This window comes from Anas acuta, chromosome 2 (genome assembly GCF_963932015.1).
Source record: "Anas acuta chromosome 2, bAnaAcu1.1, whole genome shotgun sequence".
NCBI classification, from domain to species: domain Eukaryota; kingdom Metazoa; phylum Chordata; class Aves; order Anseriformes; family Anatidae; genus Anas; species Anas acuta.
Window position 1 is genome coordinate 80,414,214 of NC_088980.1, and position 21,770 is coordinate 80,435,983.

General features: G+C 44.0%; 1 long non-coding RNA gene across 3 annotated transcripts in view; it reads left to right on the plus strand.

The window, feature by feature from the left end:
- Positions 1–21,770, plus strand: part of LOC137850667 (uncharacterized) — a 45,395-nt gene that overhangs the window by 10,109 nt on the left and 13,516 nt on the right. For all 3 annotated transcript variants that reach the window (XR_011092724.1, XR_011092722.1, XR_011092723.1), the window contains exons 3-4: positions 5,733–5,886; positions 9,781–9,919. This is a non-coding gene — a long non-coding RNA (uncharacterized lncRNA). The remainder of the gene's footprint in view (positions 1–5,732; positions 5,887–9,780; positions 9,920–21,770) is intronic.

Here is a 21,770-nt window from a genome sequence, read left to right on the forward strand (position 1 = left end):
CTCTGAGCAGCCTGTGCCCCCTTCCACTGCAGGCAGCAGGCAGAGCAGTTATTTTTAATAGGAACTCGTTTCACATACCTATGCGTTGCTTTGTAGCAGAGGTCACACTCTCTGGACTTCGATTCGGCTGGGATCCTCCTCTGGACAAAGGTGATGTGTCTTAGAGCGTCTTTGGCTTGGCAGGAACACTTATTAAAATACCACAAGTTCAGACAATGCTGGTTACGAGGAGCACACAGCGCGCTGTATGTGGGAGGACTGGCGCAGAGTTTCCAGTGAAAATGAAGTGACTTAGAAAACTCTTCTTCACCCTGGCACATCCCAGGGAGTGTATTTGGTGTCTGTGTGTCTGAGGGAGCCTGCTCGGTGCGCGGTGTGTGTTTGTACATGTCTCACTGAAAATCTTGGGAATCGCTTAGCTCCTCGCTAGCACACAGCACAGGTTTCAAAGCGTCCCAAAGAGTATTCTTCTGTGTCCAATGAAAGCCTGCCTCGGATTTTAAGCATAGCAGGGGCCAGGGTTTCAGCTGCTGTAAATCAATAGACTTCCAGGGAAGCTGGTGGGGCTACGCCAACTGGGGAAGGCTGAAAGCTCGGCCCCGCGTTGCTCCCGATGCCCTGCCTCGGTGGCTCAGGCCGCATGGGCAGAAGGCCCCGCGCAGTGACAGCCTGTGAAGCCGCAGCACAGTGCCCGCAGTGAGGCACCTGGCTAATGCAACGAGGTTTCATCAGCTGTCCGGGCAATGTGAGGATGCCAGTGTTGCAAGATGGTCTCAAGCTGTTGCCACAAGCTATTTTGTGTCTCTTGGAGGCCACCTCTTCTCAGACCTCCTTGTCGGCCCCGAACAAGGAGCACTCTGCTTATTCCCTCTTTCTTTGGCCTCCGTGCGTTTTGCAGAGAGGAGAATGTTCCCCCCCCTTGGATTTTCTCATTTGCTCGGTGCTACCTTTGAGCTCCAGAAAAGCTCGGGGACTTTTTGTGATCCTGGCAGTATGTCCCAAGCAGCCGATGGGAGGCTTGAGGAAGAACAGCCTCTGAAGGTGGAGGTCATTGGCTTCAGAAGATCAAAGCCACTTTGCACCAGCCAGCTCTCAAGTCCGGCCCTTTTTCAGTAATCCCCTGGGACTTGACTTCATGGCTGAACCTCTTCAGCTATTGCCCTGTCTGTGTTGTCATCTTTGAACTCACTGTTCGACTGATAGTTCAAAGTGTATGTCCAATTTGTTTTGAGGTAAAAAACAGCAGAAGTAAAAGAAAAAGAGGAAATAATTTTCAGCTTAAAAAAACAAACAAACAGAAAAACCAACCCACTAATGACATAAGATTGCTTTTTAACTTCATAGCCACTCGTAGGTTATCCTGCAACTGGCTCAAGTCTCCTCATATTGTACCTAGTGAAAAGTTAATGGAGCCGTACTCATTTGTATCAGCTGACCCAGTGCCTTGCAATTTGTTTCTCCTGTTTTTGACCCATGAAACCCAAAGTGGGTTGGGATCTGACAGCCTGAAAAAGCACACTTGACTTGTCGAGGCATTTTTTCTGCTGATGGTGCTTGGCTGACAAAGTTAGAGCGCTCTGCAGCTCACTGGCACACCTGCCTGTCTGCTGTCCCCTATGTCTGAAATCTAAAAAGAGTTTGCGGGGGCAGAAGACCCATGCCAAGGATTTATGAAGGTCCAACCCTACCACAGTGAGCCGTGACTTCAGTTTAGACTAGTTCTTCATCTGTGCTCTGGTGCTTGGGTTTTGATAATACTTCCCCCTCTCTTGAGAGCAATGCGAGGTCAAATGTAGTCACGTTTGTGAAATGCTCAGAAGTCGGGGTGGATAGACTGTAGTTATAAAGAATTGCCTGCTTTTGGTAGTGTCTTAAGTCTTTGGGTGATTTTTTACCCTCAGTTAAGTGTCCAGTAGCGAGCTACCTGCTCACCTGCCACCTTTGCCAGCAGCAAGCAGACAAACCCAAATCTTTCAGTCTGGGCAGTGATCTCACTGATGCCTTGTTAGTCTGAATTATATGTGAATATGACTCTGTTTCAGATACCAAGTTGTCTTTCAGCACCACAAGGTGTTTCATCTTCAACAGAGCTGGAGGATTTCACCGACCAGGAGTACTGTGGGATTTCCCTTTATCCATGTACTCTGGTTATACTGGAGTGGTTAAGGGTGAGAAAATGGGGTCCTGGCACCACAGTTCCTTTCCTCTCCTTTCTGTGTCCTCCCACAGGTAGCACAAAGGTGCAGGAGGTGGCTCTGTCTTGAGTGTGGACTTGGAGAAGGGATCTCTGGAGATCCCTTCCAGCTGAAGTTGCTCCCTGACTTAGATCTTGTTGTCTTTTCTAATTGATCTTTGACTGTGAAAATCAAACACCGAGGATAAATCAGAGTTTGTGTTTGGAGATGGCCAGTAACAATGCACTTTTTTTTGTTTGTATTTCCCCCCTGAAGATATAACTGGAGGGAATGTACCTAATGCAGTCTGCTTTGTCTTTTAGTGTCTACCTTTGGCACAAAGCAAGCCCGCTTTATTCCTTGCTTGGCATATGTTCTAAAGCTGTTGCTCTGTTTTTTATAATTAGGATGCTCTGCAAAGAGTGGCATCTGTTGAAGATGTTGCTAGTTTCAACTGCGGTTTGCTATCCACCTTCTGAAGGTCCCTCTCACTCTCCTGGAAGATTTACATAAGCATTTTAGTCAAAATGGATTAGCTCTGCAATTTAAACCATTTTAGAGACTTTGGTGCAATGTGCTAAGGATGGCTGAGGAATTCCTAGAGCTGAGAGGACAATAACTGCTGGCAGTGATGTGTAGGTAAGGGGACTGGAGACTGTACTCTTTGTGGATAGCACAGCTGGAAATGGGTATTTGTCCAGAATGGTTGGTAAAGTCAGACATAGTTATGGACCTACTGTTCCTCCTGTGGTACAAGTTTTATGCTGGCAGACAATCTGACATTGAAAGAATCACTCCTGATTTACAATAAAGTGAGGAGAATCAGAGCAGCCATCCTTATCTGCCATATGTTTTATTCCACATGTAACTCTATAGGCCTCAGAGGGAAGACTTTTGCCCTTAAAATGTATATCCAAAGCTGCATTCAAGAGTAGTATCCTTCTAAACTTTGATGTGGACTGGGAAGCATATTCTGAATGTTATTTGCCAAAGCATGTTATTATAAATAATATGTTTATACTGAGAGGTACCTGTGGGTGAAGCGCTCTTGAAGAATCTTAGCAAACTTCAGAAATAACATTAGGACCAAAGAGATTGCCCTGAAGAAGGTATTCAGGTGTGCTTTCCTACCTATCACGAGCAGACTGGATAAAGATAAATACACTGATCTGGCTCAGCTCGCCGTGGGGAGATCAAGTGGGAAGGAAATATCCAGCACATACCTTTCCACCTTCCTACACAAAGGATGCAATCTGATCCCTTTTTAGCTGTGTGGTTGCCACATTCTGGGACGCTGTTGTATCATTACTCACATGGGAAAAAGACAGATGCTGAGGCTGAGCCTGTACTAGTAAATCCAAGCATGCCTGGCAGCCTTTCTTGGCCCTGGAACATGATTGTCTATGCTAGTAAACTGCTAGCACATTCTCTGGCGTGAGCATGGCCCTTTGCAACTGACACTTGCTCTGAACAATTTTTAGGCCTGTTCTGGCAACTGGAGTGTGCCAGGGACCATACCCAGTGGGCAGTTTTCTTGCTGCCACCTCGTTTAGGAGACTAGTTCACTAGCAAACTGTGTCCTGCCAGCTGGCCTGGATGCATGTTCCTGATGCAATAATGGCCAAGTTTACTGGTATAGATACGAACTGAACTGAAACCCAGAGTGTGTCATACTGAAATTCAGTATGGTACATGCTAGCTCTGTGGATATGTCAGTAAAAATTCTGGGCTTTCATGCTGTTAGCTTGGAGGAGAGGGAGGTAGGACATGGGGGTCAAATTCTACCATGCTGGGTCTTGGGAACTCACTAATAAGGGGCAGATAGAGGTGCCCAAATCTCCACTGTGTTCAGTTGGCATTTGCTGACCTAAGATTCTTGTAAATGCTGCCTGATTCATGGAATGATGAGAAGGAAAACCACAAAGGGAATGAGTTTTCCATGTGCTCATTCCTAGAGGTGTTCCTATATGCAATGGCAGAGCTGGAGTATTTTCCTCATGACACCAGGTTGGAGGCTTGACTGCTCCATGACTACTGAAGCACCTTGGGACAGGCTCTTTAAAACACTCACCTGATGAAACTGAGCTCAAGACTTCTGTCCAAAATGTGCTGAGGCATTTGTATCATGCGTTCACCCTCATGGCTGCGCTCAGGTTTTGACATATTTTTTTATACATTCATCATCTAGTCAGAGTTGCATTGCTATTTTTTATGGTACAGAGTATTTTTGGGGCAGGAAGATAAAGAACACTGTAGTATTGAGAGCTGTGCTGTTTTCCAGGTGGTGCTCAGTTCAGGATGAAATGAATGCCTGGGACAAGGATCTGAGCACGTTTTGGAGGAAAAGAGGCATTGTCATTTCTTTTGTCTTGTGGCCACAAAGAGCAGAAGGGGTAAGACTAAGGTGTCCACAGGGGGTTTTGCTGGGGCAGGGAATCTGTGAAAGGCTGCAGGAAGAGCAAAGTGAGCTCTTTCTCTGAGAGGAAGGGGAGTGAGCTTGGGACAGGAGCCACTATGGTGTCCACACCATGGTATGTCATCCTTAACCAAGCACCACCTGCAATAGAGGACAAGGAAGCCAGGCTGAGTACAAGGAATGAGCTATGAGCTGGTGGTGGGGAGACAGAAATGAGCAATAGGCTGCAACCAGGGTAAGAACAAGGCTGTGTGTGCAATTTATGGTTCAGACAATTCATCTGAAGTCTGTCTGCTGACCTTCAAGCTGGGTATGGGACAGGGTCCATTTCCTGTGCATGCCAAAGAGTGATGTGCTGGGTTTATCCCAGCTGGGCAGTGACTCACAACAGCTGCAGGTCCCTGGGACCTTGCAACAGCTCACAGTGTTGAGGAAAGCTTTTCCTGCAGGGAGTACTGATCCTGCATCCGGCACCTACGCAGCACAGGCTGTAATTCTTATGGACTCTTCTGTCATGTACTAACACTCCTGAGCTATCTTGTCTTGCATAACTGCTCCTTCTTTTCTAGCTCTCTCATCTTCTTTTGCACATGTTTTGTCATTTCACATGTAGACAAATCTGGGTTGCAATAAGCTATACTTTACATATGGCACTTAAGACAAAGCTGTGCAGATGATCTGTGATCATTAAGTAGATGAATTTCACTCTTCTCATTGGGTTATAGGGGCAAACTGCACATGCAGCAGTTGTTTGAGTTTTTCCATCATCTCTGTTGTTTTCCTCTTTGGTGGTAGGTCTTTTCTTCTGCTGAGATCTCCATGCCTCCATTAATTTATACAGCATTTAAAATACTGTGTAAAGAATGGATAATCCAATTGGGGGTCCAATATATTACCATTGTTCTTCTGTGCAAAGTATCTTCCATGGTATCGTTGGGTTATCCAAATGTGATAAGAAGCCAGTCTGCTTGCTGACATATTATAATTATAAATTTGCAACATTTAAATAATGCTTGTCTAATTCTCAAATCCTCGTAAACTGATTTACATTTTCCCTGTAAACTTCTAGTTTTCCCTCCCCTTCCCCAGTCTTGGTGTCAAATGTGAACATAATTAATGTTTTTTTCTACTTCTGCTTCTAGATAACTGCTGAAAATGTTAAACAAACCAGAGCTCTGGCAGGACCCTGCTAGACGCTTCATCCAAACATATCATCTTACAACTCTGATAAAAGGATCTGCTGGATTTTCTTTTGGCTGAGATAATACATTTGTATTCCTTGCAACTGATGTTAATGTGAGTAGAAAGCACCGAGATCTACATTAGATAGATAAGTTGCTAAAGTGAGGTTATTTTGGAGAAGGAACAGTATGAAAAATGGAGAGCCAGGAACAATTTGCATTGAGCGTGGACTTTATTTCATGCTGGGTGGTGCTAACACAGTATGTGTTTGCAAGTTATTGAGTAACAGGCAGTAGGAACTGTTGGGCTGTGAAGACTCTTGTATTGTCCTATTTATTGGGAGAGGGCTGGAGAGAATTGCTCTGAGACATCTCCTTCTGGCTCTCTGGTACATGCAGAAGAAAAAGGGGAACGAGAAGAACAATAGATGTGCCCCCCCCACCACCCCAATTTGTATATGGGCTTTTATTTGGGGTTTCTTTTTGACCCTCCCAAACATCTTCAATTGGCATATTTTCCACTGCCATTTAAAAAATACTGCTTTGTAATAATAAGACTCGTAAAAAGAATAAACAAGACAATAAAATATATATTAAGCAGATAAATCTGACAGATTAAAAAAGCAAGGCAGTGCCCGCGCCCTGTCTTCGCCTCGCAGTTCAAAGCCGCCGCCAAGTGCCTCAGCATGCTGCTCGAGTGGAAGTCACGAAGAACACAGGCTGCTTGGCAGGGCTTCCACTGCGGAGAGACTCATCTCAAAAAGGATTGTAAGCTTGGCCCTCAAACACGGCTTTCTCCTTGTGGGTCTCCCTGTGTTTTGCCTGCTGGCAGGCAAGCTGCCTTTCGTTAGTGCCTCCGTTCCCGTCTAATTGTGTCCCTTGCTTTGGGCCCGCTCCAAGGCCGATGGGGAGACTTTCGCTGGCTTCAGTCAGCTTTTGGAGCAGGCTCTTTGAAGGGAAGGGCTGGCAAAAAGGCTGCGTGGAGAGCTATGAAGTGCTCATGCATGTTCTCTCTGAGCTTAATGGCACACTGCTGTCTCTGAAGTGTTGCATGCATGAGTATAGGGAAAAAAAAAAAAAAAGAAAAAAAAAAAGAAATAAGTGCTAAGCCAGGAGAAAGAGGGCAGGGGAACCTGATCCTGCATGAACTGGAGTGCAGCTGCATAGCCTTGAGCATTAATGTGCATAGTAGCAAAAGTGAGGCCCAAAAGGGGAACGCTTAACTAAGTGCCTCGCCAGCACTACGAGATGCTTGAACGCATGTCTCTTCAGACATGCCTGCTGCGAGCCTGGGTGGGAGCATTAAGGGATCCTGAGATTTAATGCGTTGTGGTGAAAAGGACCAAAGGACCAATGAGTTTGGCTTGCACCTGCATGCAGTCCCTGCTGGGACTGGCATGAAGACACTCTCAGCACGTGTAATGCCGCGTGGCCGTGGCTTTTTGTGGATTGGTGGGTATTTTCTTGGATAGCAAACTTGGTGTTTCATGACTGGGAGGAGGGTGATAACCTGAATTACACTAAATAAAAATGTAGATAAAGAGAGAATAGGACAAGCTAAAGTCAAGTTAGGTGCTAGAAAAATCCTTCCGCTGTACCATCAGCAGTGAATGTGGCCAGCCAGTAAATATTATGGAATGAGTTTTGGTGAACTCTAACATTTTGCACCTTCTCAGAGAAGGAAGAGCAGCTACATACAGATGTAGAAAGAGAATGATGAAACACATCAGGAGGTGGGACCCCTACTTACATCAGGCTCATGTTGTATCTGGATGTGCCAGGGTTGAGCATGGGGTACATCCCCATTAGTTGCTGCCTCCCAGTAAGGAGCAGCTCTCTGACAATATTAACCAGAGCCTCAGTAAAGGACCCAGGAACAGAAATTTCAAAGAGCATGGCACATCTGAGGGGTAAAAGAAATTTGCCTATGGACAGAACCTAAATTGGAGTTTTCCCGTTCTGGGTTCAAGAAATCCAGCTGGGATGCTTGAAGACAGCTGTCGTGGACGGCAGGAAGAGCAAACTTCCTTTCCCCAGACCCAGGGCTCACATGGTCCTTAGCCCAAGGGTATAATGAAAGCTGGAGAAACTGCACTGACAAACGTGATGATGTGGAAGGTTTCCCTGACTAAGAGACTTTTGACTGTGAAGGAGCTCCATGGGGAACCCTGAGTTAGGCTCCACAGAAAACGAGAGGAAAATCAAGAAAATATGGAAAAGGAGAGGTAAAGAAATAACTAAAGATAACATTTAGAAAAGGGAGGAAAATTGCAGGTATTAAGTTAAGGGGAAGAAATACAAATTAAGGCCTGGGAAGGAAAGAACCCAGAATTAATGGTTGCTCTCAGGTGCTGCTGTTTTATTTAATGTCTAGCCATTTTCAGTCAATTTATTTAAGGATGAACTGGTTGTCTAGTAAAAAAATGTACAGCTTTTTTTGGGACATTTTTTGATACTAACCTATGATTGGAATTTAAATTAAGAGACAAGCATGTTTTGTTGGCTGTCTTATTTGGATGCTTATATTTGACACATTCCTTCAGGCGTTGTTTTGTCAGTGGTCATTAGGGTAATGTTTTCATGAAGTGTGTGTGTGTGTGAGCTGGGGAAGAGGAGAAAGTGCAGCTTTTCCCAAATGGAGGTCGTGACCTTCAAGCTTAGTGGGTCAAAGTTGAGAATTAAAAAAAAAAAAAAAAAAAAAAAAAAGGAATTTTAATTTCCTTTCTTCCATGGGATGGGGGCTGAATGAAAGTGCGACAGGCACACAATCTACTAACTGGCCTTGATTTCCTGTCTTTGGGAGATTATTGTTATTATTTTTAGCATTCATGCTGAAATAAAAATTGTGAATATTGATAGCTCATTACAGCCCAGGTAATGAGGCAAGGATATTCTTCTCAATGCCAAGAGCCTTTATAGGGCTAACAGGCCACTCTGACACATCCCTCTGAGCTGCTGCTCTGTCCCTGATAGCCCAGTGCCGGACATATTACCACGTCCTTGGTGTGCAGCACAGATGTCTCCATGCTCACATAGGATGGTCAACAGCTTTCCAGTGAGATAGAGTCCTCCCAGCTTGAGCAGAGGAAGAACCTCTTGGAGCTCTGGTGGTTACAAGGGCATTAGGGGCTTCCCAAACCCCAGGAGAGATGCACACACATCTGTGAGCCCATGTAGCAGCCAGAGGGCAGTTGCCTTATGTGCCCAGCCATTACCTTCCCATTGCTACTTGTTCCAGAAATTTCTGAAGGTTTTAACAAACACAGATTTCATAGTGCTTGAAGTGAGGATTGAATCAAAGTTCTGGGTGCTGGACATTAAAACTGTTGTTGTTTGGATTGCCTAATTAAGGATTTATTTGCTTGTTTCTGGCACGTTAATAAGCTCGTGGGAGAAAGCTAGCACAATCTTTTATCCAGGGAGAAGTGATGCGGTGGTTGTTTGTTTGTTCAGAAGTATGTATGTGGCTTCCAAGAAAGCCAGCAGGGCTGCACATGTGTATCTGCAGGGAAGAATTCCCATCTCCTATGTAAAACACATCCTTATTATTATATATTCACTGGGGAGGCAATCCACTGGTCTCTCTCCATCAAAATGCTTCGTGCTAATCCCGTGGGGAACATTCTGATGAGCAGCAGGTGATTTAAACCTCTTGTGGTATCAGTTGAAAAATGGTGGTTATTCAAACCTGGCAGTAGTCCACACTGGATGTTGGTAGAGGGCATGAGCTTCTGGCTTCTTTAATAAACCTGAAAGGCCCATGCAATAGGATGGGTGTGACTGGGCATTGGGTCCCATGGCCAAACCTGCAGGTCTAAAGAGCCCTTTTCTGGGCTAGATAATGTGGAAATTGGGTACAGTGGGTCTGCACCCAAGTATATCGAGGAAATTCATACCTCTTCGTGCAAATAGATAACTACATTAGACAGATTCAACAGTGGCTATGTCATTCACTTTGGGAGGGAGGTGCAGAAGTTTTGCCTAAACATTTCTTTTTCTTTTCCTCCAGTATGGATCTGCGTAACTGATACAAACCTCAATGACACCTTGAGTAAGTTTTGAGCAATCACACCTTACTCTGTGTTGCAATGGCCTGGAAGCATTGTATTGCTGTGACTCAGCAGAAGGCAGAGGACCTTTTTGCTCAGGTAACATCCACCTGAGGTGTGCTATCTTTATTATCTGCTCTTGACAGTTCTGTTGAAATCAGTGAAGTGTATTCTTTCAGTTTGGGTAGCTTGTTTAAACTGTTCTTTTTGTTTAAGCTAATTTATGCTAATTTGAAGTAGCCCTATTTCTACCCAAAGTAACACACATTTTCCACAGGTTTGATGAAAATGCTTTACGATATCAGACTGTAAGTCAAATTAAAAAACCATGGCAGCAAATATGCACAAACCCAGCAACAACAGTGCCTTGCCTTTCATATTATAATAAAAACATACTCATATTTAAAAAACAATACAAAACAAATGCCAAAACGCTACAATAAAATGGAAAGCTTCAGGATACAGTGATCTGAAAAACAACTCATGATGCCTCCAAGACGAAATACTTTTATTTCTTTAAATATAAAGGAGAATGAAAATGCTGTATAGCCTTGAGATTATAAATAGCAATCGCAGAAAATTACGACGTATGTGCATTTGTTGGTGTTGACTCAGAGAGGTCTTTTGGCTCTTCAGTGGCTCACAGCTGGAAAATGTTTAGAGATAGGGAGCCTTGTTAGCCTGTTATTAGTTTCTCCTATCATGTCTCATGGGTAACATCAAAAATACAATGTGGCTTTATTCCCCTTTGTTACTCCATTAGATTTCCATTTAAACTCCCGTTCTGCCATGAACACTTAAACAGAACCTTGATTTGCATCTTCTCCTGTACTATAGTAAAAGCCATAAGAAACATTACAAAAATATGAACGGAGGTCTGAATTATGACCACTTTTAGATGATTCAATTAGCTACTAATAGGTGTTCACAGTGGTATGTTGTAATGGGAAGTCAGGTTGTAGTTAATGGTTACCATAAGCTAGGACGGTGTTAAAAACAGCCATCCTGTTTAGCTCAGCCATACAATCAGAGCTCTGTCTTTAGAAGTTAGTGTGGTATACTGAATAGGCAGGAACTTGGGCTTTAGCTGGTAATTTTATTACTTTTCCTCTAGTGCTCAGTCAATATGAATAGGAATGGCTATATAGAACTGTGCAAAGAAGAGCCCTATTAACCCCCAACAATCCTCCTGAGGAATTTTGCATCCCTGTAGGGTGCTTGTTACTGCAATTATGTTTTCCATTATGGATTTTCTCTGGAATGTGCAATCCATGTACAAAAATCAGATAGCTGTGAGTATGACTTAGTTCATCACCAACATGAAGAATGAGCCCGTTGATGGTTTAGGATTTTAAAACACGGGTAGCCACAGTAGAAAGTTAAAAGAAATGGAAGAGACTTGTCATCTGATCTTTCCATCTATGTTACATTTCAAAGATAATTTCATGATTCTGTCCAAACTCGTGCTACTGTGTTACAGAATGTTCTTAGTCAGGATATTAAGTGACATCTGATTATGAAAGAAAAGGATAATACATGAAAAACATACAGTGCACAGACGAGCCAAATATACAGTGGTATTAACCATTGCAGGCACATTTACGTATCAGCATGTGCAAGCACAGCGGGGGTGTGTCTTGCAAGATGTCTGGTATGTGGATCTGCTGATCCTGCTAATCAATATTTATTTTTTATATTACAACAGCATCTAGAGACCTTAATTAAGGCCCCACTGAACATATTGCTGTACGCATGTGGCAAAAGATAGGCATTGCCCCGAAGAGCTTCCAGTCTATCCAGATGGCATAAACGAACAGGGCATGTGGACATGGGCACAAGTTAAAGCCCAGCCAAGGAGTTGCAGGGCTGAAAGCAACTCCTCAGCACCAAGCAAGGTAGCTGAGCTCCACAGATGCTGCACAAAAAGAGCAAGGCACATAAGACAAGGCATGACAGTAGCTAACATGCTAAGCACAGGGCCATGCCGGCTAGCTTGTAGGATGTGGGGAGGTTTAGTCCTTAGACCTTCCCCCTTTCCTAGGCAGGGTTCAGACTACAGAGGGCTTTTCTGGAGACAAATACCACACCTTTGACCCTATATGTCATCCTCACCCCCTGCCCAGGCTGGGGGGCTGCTGGGTGCCAACCCTGCCACTGCACAAGGACCTCTGAACTTGCATCTCTCAAACAAGCATCTGGCAGTGAGAGGGCTTCTTCTGGAGACGAGAAGAAGTGGGGCTGTCCCTCAGCCTAGCTAGTGCCTTTCACCCAGGACTGTGTTGTGGGGAAGACTTAGAAAACAGGGTCTGGAAGCTCCCCATCCTGCCACAACAGTACTCCTTCTCCCTCCAGACACCCTTCCTCCCCCATGTCCCCTTATTGGAGCATGGTCCTTGGGGCAGCCTAGGGAAGGAAAATCGGTGGAGGGCTTTACAAACTGGAAAACATGAATATTGAAATAAAAAGTTAGTGAGTGAATCCGCCAGAGGCAAAGGAGAAAGGCTAAGCAACGTGCCTAAGAGGCAACTTAATAGGGAGGGGCTAGGCCTAATTAATCTTTGGGATGAGGAGGTGGGTCAAGCGACAAGTGTACTGCTGAGCATGCCTCAGGCTGAGCCTCTCTTTCAACACCCGCTTTATTAATGCTCTGAGAGCAGTGGCACTGTGTATGGGGAAAGACGGGGTTTGGGGGTGTGGTGGAACTCTTCTGACTCTCTTCCTTCCTTGAGCAAAGATGTCTCATGCAGGCAGACCATGGTAGTTCTTCTGCCTAAGAGGCAAGGACAGGGTTTCATTTGTTCTGTTTTAGGCCATAAAGTAACCTCCAGAACGTGACTGAGTTAGGTGAGAGAGCTGCTAAAACAACGGAAAACTTAATAGGAGTAAAGAGACAAAACCTCTTGAGCTGTGCTTTGCAGTTATGATACTCAAAGCAGGCAGATAGGTTATATTGCTAATTTTAAGATGGTGAGGCTCTACCACAGAGTAATCTGAGCCAGGTCTGTTTGCTTCCACTGGAAAGAAAAGGTTTGAAATTCATTCTGTTACAAAAGTGCTGGCCCTTCTGTAAGGTGCCGTTACAAGTCTATCACAGCTGCAAACTTAGCCCTTATTTCTAGGGCCCGACAGTTCTGCTGACTCTGCTTGGCTGGTCAGCATTTTGGGCTGAAACAAGCCATGTGTATGTAGACTTGCTTGCTTTCTGATTAAAACGGGAAGTTGGTCTTGAATATGTTGTATCTCCTCAGGCCATTTGAGTGTCAGGAAGAAAGAACAGAGGTAAACTTAAACAGCAGCTGGTAGCCACTGGCTCAAATCAACTGCGAAAGCTTTCACCCACATAAAGAAATGGGAGCAGGGGGAAGATCGTTCTGCTCACTGATCTTGCCATTAGACTGTTTCTTTCTAATTTTATTTTAATGTGGGAATTCAAGGTCTTGTTGCTTCATTTTAATGTCACTTAGCATGACTTTGGTCTTAGTGATCTGGAAGTGCTTCTGTAACTTGTAGGGTTGGTCAAAATACAGGGCACCCTGGAAGGATTTCATGAAAGCATTTAGAAGTATTCAGAACAAAACCTAAGGAGGTAGTTTAGTTCTGTGAACATTGAGAGAACCACTTACAGCTCAGGAAGATCCACAACTTGTTTCATGAGGGATAGTAAGAAAAAATAGAGAAGGTCCAGAGGAATGTTACGGAGGCAACTGAAAGACTGAAAAGAAACAAACAAACAACAAAACAAAACAAACAACAACAACAACAAAAACCACCTCAAGATAGCAAAAGATGTGAGGGGAATTCCACTTCTTTTTCCTTCAAACAAGCTGTTTGTCACAGTCTAAAGATACCTAAAGAGGATCTGTAACGCAGTATAAGGGGTTGTGTAGTTCAGTAGACATAGGTGTATTGGTATGTGTTAGCCAGGAGCTGAAGCTACACAGCTTCAGACTGAAACCCAGGTGTACTTTTTTAACAGCGAGGGTAATTAACCATTGGAACAACTTACTAAGAACTGTGGTAGATTTTCCATGATTGCGTATTTATTGTGGTTGTTGTTCAACCACAACTATTGTAGTTGAAGTATGAATTACCTAGCATAATCTTACAGTCCACGTTGTTCTAGATGTCAGACACACAGATATCAGTAAGTTCCCCTGGCCTTAACATCGAAACATTTGTGCTAGGATGGGGAAGTTTATTTTCTCCATCCTAGCACAACAGCCACAGGCACTGACATGATTGCTGATGATATTATGGAAAGGGAAGTCTGAGTCTCCAGGCACGCCAGTTCAAATCCAAACAGGCTAAACCAAGACGGAGAGTGAACTGTACTGAGCATGGTGTTGGAACATAGGCTGCATTTAATCATCCTATTGCTGGATGGGTGCGCTACCTGCAAACTGGAGCTGGGTAATCTGGATCTCAGAAGAGACGCTTTGGTCCTTGGAGAATGGGTTTGGAGTGAAGTCCTCAGAACTGAAGTTGGCTTCACATTGTTTGTCCTGTTTCCGTGCTGCTGAAGTGCTGCTTGACTGCTGATAGGAAGGATGGGATAATGACGATCTTGATTAAAAAAAAATTAAAAAAAATCATGTTTGGTCCCAACCCATTTGGACTTGGTAGCAGATAGAGGAACATCCTTGAAGGAGAACCTTTAGAGCTTCTGACAGCCTTTGAGAAGACTAGAGGGAGACTTGAGGCTGTGGCCCTCATGCTACCATCTCATTTTACATATACGCGTATTTTCAGGGAGGTGATGCTTGAAAGGATAAATAGCACAAAGTCTTCAAAAGTAAAGCTGCAGAAAAATTGTGTCTTACAGCTCAAATAAGCCTGTGAAGCCAGAAACCTCCAATCCACTAGGGCATAGTACAAGCAGCTTCTGATGTTTTCCTTCAGTCCACCACAGCGTGAAGAGAGAAAGGTTGCGCCCAAGTAAGTACTGCCTGTAAAATTACACTCATGCCAGCCTATATGAGGTAGTGATGGTGGGCGATGCCTTTATCTGTCAGGCTCCCCCGCCTTTTAAGACATATTGCTCTTAGTGGCAGTCTCGGCATGCTGTAGGGCTGCAGTAACAAAGTGGAGGTTTTTCCTCAGTAAACCAAAGCAAACAAACCCACACATACACGTGCTCAGCACACCGGCTGCCAGGGCTTGAGGGAGAGACCAGCAGACAGTCCACGTGCTGAAGGCTTCCTCCTTTTTTCCTCTGTGTTATGTGGAGCCAGGGTCTTAGGGAAGAGTGGGAAAGATCTTCCTAAGGCCATGAGAGGGCAAATGACCAGCTTCTTTACTGGAATTTCTGTGGGTGAATTCTGAAGGATTTTTGTATCTTGGGGTTTGTATCAGAAGTGAGACAGCTGGAAAAGAAATTGGAGTAAAAATATTCTAATCAAAATAGTTGTGCTCCTGAGGATGTTAAATCTTCTTGTAATCATTTATGAAATCAAAGACTGACTTCCTCTCTAAGTGGAAACTTGCTTCCAGCAGATGGGAGTGGGAAACAGGGGACTGAACCTGATTTAAAAGAGATCACTATTAAACGTCATTCTCCAGAAGAGAGACCCACTGAAAATAAAGAGATTTATGTGTGAGATTTAAAGTGTCCATGGTGTAGGAAGACTACACCAGAAGGAAAGTTTTCTTGATAATTACACTGGGAATACAGGAAGGAAAGCCTAATTCCTGTGCCGTAAGGGAGGCACGGGTTGACAAGTAGAGGAGAAATGCAGGGATCTACGTACAATTATTTATTAAGGAGTCCCATCTAGGTGTGTAGGACTGTGTGTAATGGAGCACAAGAGAAACATGTGGAGATGTTGAGTACAAATTCCCAGTGCCTACAGGGAGGTAGAGAGGAAGACTGATCATGTGTGATTAGACACTGAATGCTGGCTCTCAGGAAACAGGGGGTCAGTTCCTGCCTCGGCTGCAGACTTCCTGGGGCTAGACATTTAATATCTTTGGTCCTGGTTTCCCATCTGTAAAATGGGAATAACATTTCTTTGGGCCTTATTTGTTTGAGAAGACAGGTCTCCCTTCCACTATGTGTGCGTGCAGTGCCTAGGATAATGGGGACCCCAACTGTCCTACCTGCTTGGTGGTATGCTGATACCATTGTGAAAAAGAGGAGGGATAGGCTGGGAAGAAAGCTTGGTTATCGAGAAAGTCTTTTCCATCAGCAAGGCAGAGAGCTGTGTCCCACGACAAGGAGAAGTATGGAAGATGAAGGAAGTTGAAGATAGGGAGGAGATAAAAGGATGGGATGAGGAAGCGGCTGAAACAGAAGGCTGGATTTTCTGAGCTCACCGAAGGTTTGTTTTGAGGGAGATTATGAGAATCTGAAGTCAGCACTCGCAGATTAACCTCTGCAATAGCTGTATTGTCACAATTCTTGTGAAGCCTGGATCACTTACTCAATACTAGCATTAACTGGGCTGGGATCTCACACTATGGGATGCAAGAAAGGTGTGCAGGTGGTTCCATTAGGAAGGGGCTTGGGTTTTGGTTCAGTGTGGTTGTCCTGCCATGACTCTTCCTCCCACATGACCCTTGTTGTCACTCACAGTAGTGCTTCAGAGCACCAGGATGGTGAGGCAGAGTGAAACACACAAGGTGCCTGGGATGAGTGACTCTTTCTAACCACATGCAGACCAGAGAAGACTTGTCCTGGTCAGGCATCTTGCACTGTTTCCAGATTAGGTTTGATCTATGTCGTTGCGGAGTTGGCAGACTCAAAAGGGAGTTACGTGATACGCCTGTGTGGAAAGATTGGCGAGGGAGGGATGGAAAGGAAGAGAGTTAACAATAGCATTGTTCCTGGCGTGTCTGGACCATGGTTCTAACAGCGTAGGCTTCTCTTGATGCTTGTGGAGGGACAGGACTGCCTGAGAGTCTCACATCATCTGCACAGTCCTAAAAAGTGAGCAACCTGCTTCATTCTCTTCTTCAGACTAGAATCTGAGAAAGCTCAGCTTACTGTGGCTCTGCCCATGTGTATTCTTTTTTTTTTTTTTTTTTTTTCTGGCATAGAAGAGAGACCAGTGCCCATTCAAGGGGTATTTGCGATTGTTGTTTCTAATTTGTCTAAAAACACGTGTATCAAAGGTTCTTCCAGATCTCAATTTGAAATCAAATACACATTTTGCTCAGAGAAAAAAAAATCTTAGGAAAAATAAAAGAGAGAGAGAGAAAATTTATTGCTTGGATATTCCAGGAGTTGCTTTTTCACCCCCTTTCACCCCCACTCCCCCACCCCAAAGACCTGCCTAGTTATGAGTTTGAGAGTCTCAGGGCTTGTCTACACAGGGAAATTTATCGGCCTAATTATGCCACTATAATTAGACTGATAAATTTGCCTGTGTATACAAGCCTTAATTTTAAAAGCTCCATTGTCTCCGAATGCAAGCCTAGTGAGCAGTTGTATTTTAGGCCCCTGAACTGTGCTTGCCAGCTGTGGGCTGACTGCCTAAGTCTTTGACCGAGTTTCCTGATTTCAAAGCAGTGGGGTTCTTTGGATACTAAAAGTCTGTATTAAATTAAACAGGAAGGTATCAAAGGAGTCATATTTTGCTGAAGCGACTTGCAGTTTCTTGTGAAATGTATCGACGGGGGTGTGTAGGTCACCACTGCCTCCTGCTTGGTGGAATGTTAAACCTGCTCGCATCCGTGTCGCTGGTCCCTGGGTTATTTGTGCAACCAGGGCCCTTAGCACAGAGTCCCCTTTAAGTAAAAGGTGGAGAATTTGTGGATTTGAGGGTGAATACCTAGGTATTTGGTCTTCCTACGGCATAGGTACACAGCAGAGGTGATTCCTAGTCATGGAGATACAGGCAGCACGTGCATTTTTGTTTTTAATGTGTGCTTGTCTTTGTGCATAACCAGAGTCATTGGACCAGAGGTATGCAAACTCCTCCTGTGAGTTTTTAAGAAGAAAAAATGTATGTAATTGTGAAGATAGTTAGCTCTTTCTCGCTGTGGTTACATACAAAAACGTCTTGGTTTACATACACAATGAGCTTGACAGATGTGAAACCGGGTATTTACAAAGCAAACACACAGTATGGTCTTGTGGCTCAGGCGTGATTGCTTCTCCATAGCCATTTAAGAAAATAAAAACTCAGATGAGTTAGACTGCACTACAAAATGAACTGCCTGAAATAACAGCTTTGCCTTTCCCCAAAATAGGCATTGTCCAAAAAAAAAGGGTCAAGTTAACTTGTGTGTGCAGAGGTGTTTTGCTAGTGGATGCTTTGTGAAGGTTTGCACTTCCCTGGGAGAGACATGGGAGAGAGCTCCTCAGGAGCATGGATGGATGGCAGAATAAACAAGGTCCTAGAAAGTGATGAGTGTTTAAAATTATCCTGAGAAAAATGGAGAGGAAGAGCCTGCCAGCAAAGGCCTAATCTGAAAATGAGCCTGAATACGAGAGTGGCAATCCACACACTTGTGTTCAGTTTCCATTGTGGGTACTGTTGGGGTGTATTGGTGTGCAGACCGAGTTGGTTGCTGAGAAAATAGGTGTTGATGCCTTGGCTCAATGCGATGCTTGCGCAGAGCTCTGTATCTTCAGTTTGGAGAACTTGTTCTGTCTGCTCCATCTTCTTCCTGATGGAGATGTCTCATGAATTCCTAGGGACAGATCTGGATTTAACAGCTAGTCACAAAAACACTTTGCACTTCTAAGCCCATTTAACCTGCTTTTCTTTGTATTTTAGGAGAGCTTTGGGGACTGGTCATAGTGCAGAGAGAACACAATTTTGGGAAGAGTGAGGGGTGCACCTCTTAGTTTCATCTAAGGGGTGACCTTATTGCTCTGTATAAGTACATTAAAGGAGGCTGTAGCAAGGTGGGGGTTGGCCTGTTCTCCCATGTGCCTGGTGACAGGACGAGGGGGAATGGGCTAAAGTTACGCCAGGGGAGTTTTAGGTTAGATGTTAGGAAGAATTTCTTTACTGAAAGGGTTGTTAGGCACTGGAACGGGCTGCCCAGGGAGGTGGTGGAGTCACCATCCCTGGAAGTCTTCAAAAGACGTTTAGATGTAGAGCTTAGGGATATGGTTTAGTGGGGACTGTTAGCGTTAGGTCAGAGGTTGGACTCGATGATCTTGAGGTCTCTTCCAACCTAGAAATTCTGTGATTCTGTGATTCTGTGATCTTGTGTCTCCTCCAAACAACAGCAGCCAGGCACATGTTGGCTCTCCTTCCCTTTTGCAAGAGTAGGTGTTTTCACATTTTCCAGTGCTGAACAGTGTGAGGTGTCCCTGGAAATGAAAAGTGTCAGCCTGACCTTGCTTTTCCTGTGCCAGTGCTTCAGTTCTCCTTGAAAGCACAGCTCGCCATGTGTAGACCTGGGAAATGTGCTTTGGGGCTGAATTTCTGAAGCTTCACATGTCGCTTTGCTGGTGCTAATGCTGGAAAGGAGCAGTCAGGCTCCATTTTGTTCATAAAACGCGGTGCAGATTGCCCACCAGTCATGCACAGACATGATTTATCATGGAATCAAGCAGCTCCATGAGCTGCAGACCCAGTGAAACCTGGTTTCCTGTGTATTTGTGTCTTTAGGGTATACTCCTGTCTCACGAGAGCCGAGCTGATCCTGCTGCCTTTCGTGCAGTCACCTTGCCAATTTCCTCTATTCAGACGTCTGTTTTCACAGAGCCTGTGGGAACTTTGTGTCCCAGCATCATTTGCCCCTCTGTCAAACTTGGTTGAAATTGGAAAACAGGTTGAAAAATTATAGGGAGTCACAGACGCACATGCCTTAAACATCCAGCGCGTGCATGATTCATCCCATTAATTTTTATACGTGGTGCTGAAAGATCTCATAGAAGTGCAGATCCAAATAGTTCCCAAATGCCCCAGTGAGCATGGAAGGACAAGTGGAAGATGCGAAAAAACACGTTGCTGTGGCAAGCAGGCACAGGAGGGCTGCTGGGGGCGTCTGCCAGGCTGGAGCTGGGTGCTGTGGGCCGTGTATGGCCCCGTGCATCAGGCAGGGGATGGAGCTGGTGAGCAGTCACTGGAGGGGACCCTGGGCAGGCAGGCGGATAGGGCATGGTGTGAAACCCGCTCACCCTCTCCATGAGGGATGCCGACTTTCAGGGAAAGAGGTTTGTCTGCTGGTGGGAGCAAACACTTGCTTTTTGGAGTCCCGTTCATCTTCCCAGCATGGGAAACCATTTCGTAAAGGAGAGAGGTTGCCTAATCACGCTCTGGCGTTTTCCTTTGTCCGCTTATCTGACATTTCCTAGCCATTGATGGATAAGTAAAATCTTCCCGTCGTGACGGCGTGAAATCCTACGTACGCAGGCTGGTATGCAGAGCTGACACAACACGAGCTCGCCGTGCTGGGGCGATGTTAATGTGCCTTAATGACAGAAAGCTCCAGCAGCAAGGTGCAGCACAACCTTTTCCACCCATGAAGGTGCTGAATGGAAGTCTGAAGAATTCTCACTGCCATTTAGATCTTTTTTCTCATCTCTTACACACTGATAGTTAAATAAGATCCTGTTAATGACCTTTTGTTAAAACATTTTTATTACAGTCTTCCTTGTCTTCTCTTTCTCTCTCTCTCTCTCTTTTTTTTTTTTCTTTTCCCATTTAAAACTGTATCTATGACTGTGGTCTGTGTGAAGTTGTATAAAATAAGAGTTCTGTAAAGACTGAAGTTTATCTTGTTTACCAACTTCTTATAAACCTAACATATTTAATTATAATTAAGCTTTTTTTTTTTTTTATCACATTTGTGGAGGAAAAAAAAAAAAGGAAAAGCATGTTTCCAGGTAGGGTAGCAGAATATTTAATATGTATTTGTTCCATAAAACTTTGCTGTGAAATAGAATCACCTCTCAAGGCATTTAGTTAATTGTCGTTGTTTAGTATCCATATTCCTGCACCAGGTAGGTGCCCCAAAGGAGTTGGGCTTCTTTTGTGCTAAGTGCAATACAGATACATAGTGGGAAGCAGATCCAGACACAAACACATTACAGTGTAAGTATCAGGTTAGTAATTGGGCATCCATTCTCTGTAATCTTAAAAGCACCTCATCTTACGGTCCTGTGATGGGTTCAGGGATGACTCTTCCCCAGGTAATTCCAGAAGTAAAATGAGAGTTTAGGTGTGTTGGTATTTTACTGGAGAAGCGATTCAAAGCTAAAAGAGCACTCCAGTAGCGTTTCTGTCCCCTTCTGTGTTAGAGCAATGTACAGTTTTATCCTTCCTCTAGATGCAGTAACATCTAAGGGTGCTTGCTCTTTGAAAATTGCAGGGGAAAATTAAAGTTTCAGACTGTGAAACTTTCAGACTGTGTAGTGGTCAAGACTATTCACAGTGTTGGGTGAAGAAATTAATTTTGCGAATCTTTTATGTATGGTAACTTATAAACTAGGATCTCATTTTTGATGGTACTTTTTTGCAATGTACTTTTTGCAGTATTAAAAATCATAGGGCATCCCGGGGATTTTACTAAACTTTCTCAAACACTAAGTCCCATGAAAAATTTAGTGGATTGTGTGATCTTGTATTTGATAGCATGTCCTGGGACTTTTATAAAAGATCTCTACAGCAGTCTAATCATTTAAACTCAATTTCAATAATGTTATATATTTACTTTTCCAAGTGAAATGTGCTGTTCCCTATAAAGTGTCTGTAACAATTTACATCTGTTAATTTGAACTAGTTTAAAGTTACAGTTTTACTCTGATCAGATGATTTTCTAATAATGTGATTATTTCTTAATAATTGCATTTGAAAGACAATTTGAAACAGCTAAAACATTGTTCTTAGTAGTCTTCTGGAAAAAGTAATTATAACAAAAAATGGTACATGTACTTTATTGTCCTACACTGTAAAACCTTGCTATTTTTTGCTGCTTTTCCAGTAGTTTGTAGTTGATAGTGTTCCCATCTGAACACTTGCACCCAGCTTCTTCTTTATGGACTTTTTCT